Source organism: Nicrophorus vespilloides, unplaced genomic scaffold, assembly GCF_001412225.1.
Source record: "Nicrophorus vespilloides isolate i.1.1-1 unplaced genomic scaffold, Nicve_v1.0, whole genome shotgun sequence".
NCBI lineage: Eukaryota > Metazoa > Arthropoda > Insecta > Coleoptera > Silphidae > Nicrophorus > Nicrophorus vespilloides.
Window position 1 is genome coordinate 27,672 of NW_017095838.1, and position 3,381 is coordinate 31,052.

The 3,381-nt window shown below is 28.5% G+C and overlaps 2 non-coding genes across 2 annotated transcripts; one reads left to right on the top strand and one right to left on the bottom strand.

Moving 5' to 3' along the window:
* Positions 1–1,822: 1,822 nt before the first annotated feature.
* Positions 1,823–1,904, top strand: Trnas-gcu. Its single transcript has one exon. It is a non-coding gene; the product is annotated as a tRNA-Ser (tRNA).
* Positions 1,905–2,164: 260 nt separating this feature from the next.
* On the bottom strand, positions 2,165–2,246 carry Trnas-gcu. The gene has a single exon. It is a non-coding gene; the product is annotated as a tRNA-Ser (tRNA).
* Between the last annotated feature and the right edge of the window lie 1,135 nt (positions 2,247–3,381).

Below are 3,381 nucleotides of genomic sequence, written 5' to 3' on the forward strand. Positions count from 1 at the left end.
TTGTTTTGAGTATATTCAAGTTATCAACATAATTTATGTTTGAGAAATTTAATAATATAATTAAGTAACAACGCTTTTTAAATAAGTTGACAATTTCAAAACAAATGCAATAAAAAGTTCAAACTTTCAAATTTTCAAGTGGGCTTTAATTTCTAAAGTAATTGTAGTTTCGTCTTATTTCAATAATTCCAATTTATTCTTATTAGTTAATAACTTGAATACACTAAAAACAATTGATTTTTTTAACGCTTTTTTAAATAAGTTGACAAATTCAAAAGAAATGCATTAAAAAGTTCATATTTTCAAGTAGGCTTTGATTTTTGAAGTGATTGTATTTTCGTTTTATTTCAATAATTCTAATTTATTCTTATTAGTTAACAACTTGAATACACTGAAAACAATTAACTTTTTTAACGCTTTTTTAAATAAGTTGACAATTTCAAAAGAAATGCATTAAAAAGTTCATATTTTAAAATGTTCAAGTAGGCTTTGATTTTTGAAGTAATTGTATTTTCATCTTATTTCAATAATTCTAATTTATTCTTATTAGTTAATAATTTCAATACACTTAAAACAATTGATTTTTTTAACGCTTTATTAAATAAGTAGACAATTTCAAAACAAATGCAATAAAAAGTTCTTACTTTCAAATTTTCAAGTAGGCTTTGATTTTTTAAGTAATTGTATTTTCATCTTATTTCAATAATTCTAATTTATTTTTATAGTTATTAATTTCAATTACACTAATTTCAAATACACTTAAAACAATTGATTTTTTAACGCTTTTTAAGTAAGTTGACAATTTCAGAACAAATGCATTAAAAAGTTCATATTTTCAAGTAGGCTTTGATTTTTGAAGTAATTGTATTTTCATCTTATTTCAATAATTCTAATTTATTCTTATTAGTTAACAACTTGAATATACCTAAAACAATTGATTTTTTTTAACGCTTTCTAAATAAGTTGACAATTTCAAAACAATTGCAATAAAAAGTTCAAACTTTCAAATTTTCAAGTAGGCTTTGATTTCTGAAGTAATTGTATTTTCGTCGTATTTCAATAATTCCAATTTATTCTTATTAATTAATAATTTCAATACACTTAAAACAATTGATTTTTTTAACACTTTTTAAATAAGTAGACAATTTCAAAACAAATGCAATAAAAAGTTCAAACTTTCAAATTTTCAAGTAGGCTTTGATTTCTGAAGTAATTGTATTTTCATCGTATTTCAATAATTCTAATTTATTCTTATTAGTTAACAACTTGAATACACTTAAAACAATTGATTTTTTTAACGCTTTTTTAAATAAGTTGACAATTTCAAAACAAATGCATTAAAAAGTTCATATTTTCAAGTAGGCTTTGATTTTTGAAGTAATTGTATTTTCATCTTATTTCAATAATTCTATTTTTTTCTTATTAGATAATAATTTCAATACACTTAAAACAATTGATTTTTTTTAACGCTTTTTAAATAAGTTGACAATTTCATAACAAATGCATTAAAAAGTTCAAATTTTCAAATAGGTTTTGATTTTTGAAGTAATTGTATTTTCGTCTTATTTCAATAATTCTACTATTTTCTTATTAGATAATAATTTCAATACACTTAAAACAATTGTTTTTTGACGCTTTCTAATTAAGTTCACAAATGCAAAATGTATGTCAATAAAATCAAATAAGTTGTAAAACAAATGCAATGTTGTATATCAATTGTTTATATGTGTTTTCTCTTTTTTTTTCATCTGTTTTAGTCAATTGTTATTAACAATAATCTATAAATAAACAATTGAAAAGTGCCAAATTTGGGTTATCACGAGACGAGGTGGCCGAGTGGTTAAGGCGTTGGACTGCTAATCCAATGGGCTCTGCCCGCGTGGGTTCGAATCCCATCCTCGTCGTTAATCCCATTTGTTTTAAACCTGAAAACAAGTTGAAACAAAAGAAATTATAAGTTTTAATTAAGTCAATAATTGTTGAAGGTTTTCTAAAATTTATTACACTAAAAGACAATTTTTAGATAAAGTTTTCTAATGATTAAAACTGAAACATTTTTTTCGTATAAAATAAATGTAGAAATTAAATTTGTTGTTATTTAATTTATAAAACAATAATTCTGACTAATTGATGGGTTAATACACAGCGCAGCAAAAATGTCAACCGACGAGGATGGGATTCGAACCCACGCGGGCAGAGCCCATTGGATTAGCAGTCCAACGCCTTAACCACTCGGCCACCTCGTCCTTTTCAATGTCCTTAAAACTACCTCATAGAACCAAAGAGCGTTTCCTTGCAATTCGCACCAATTTTAACAGTAAATAATTACAAATTAATAATTATTGTAACTTCTATTGTTGTTAATGAAATAAAACTATTTAAAAACAATGAAAATACTTGAAGAAATTGTAATAAAATTGTAAACAATGAAATGTTAAATGTTTACTAAGAATGTGTGCACAAAAAAAAATGGGATAGGTGTAAATGTGTTGTAAATCTTCAGAGTTGAAGCTGTTGGTTTTGTGTTCTTTGTTTGGAAAATAAAACAAGGGAGACCGCGTAAGGCAATTCCGTGGACCGCGGGAGTTTTTCTTTCGCAGCTGGAGGGCCATAAACGCCGGTGATTTATGATGTAAAGAGAGAAGGAGAGTTTGGACTGAGTGAGAGGGTGAACGATTGAGAGAAATAATTGAGATTTTGGACTGTGCGGAGAGGGGAAAAGTGTATTAATTGGTAGGAAAAAAATGCGGATTGATTGCGCCCGCAAAAAAAAAGGATGATTGCGTTCGTTTCGTTGCGGAAGAGGACGACGTGAACCACCCCTATTTATATTCTTTCTTCGGTCCATTCATGTGCGTCCGTGTACGAACACACGGAAATCGCATTGTGCTTGTCCACCGGCTGACTAATGTTTGCCCAATGTTTATTTATATATATATATTTCCCCTGCACCGAAACATGCGGAGGGCATTCTTCTGCTTGGTTTCATTTTAATCTTTCCATCCATCGCGAGGCGCAAACAAACCTAAACAAACACTTACGAAGGCCGCGCCGCGGAAACAATCAACCACCGATCCGCCACCCTCGAATACACACCGTACACATACACACATCCTTTCGAAGATCAATGCCACCGCTTTACCACGCTTAATTCGAATGTTTGTCATTGTTGAACGGCTCTCCTCATTTCCTAATTGACTACGACGTAATTAACCCTCTCAGTTTTAACATCTTGCAATTGCTGCAACAATAATTAACATTTGTCATAAAAGAAACGTTACAAATTCATTTCATCGTCATCTTGTTTACGTTGAGGTTATGTTAATTTCAATTAGACTATTATATAAAGAAAACTTTCAAAATCCTTCAAACGAAATTTTA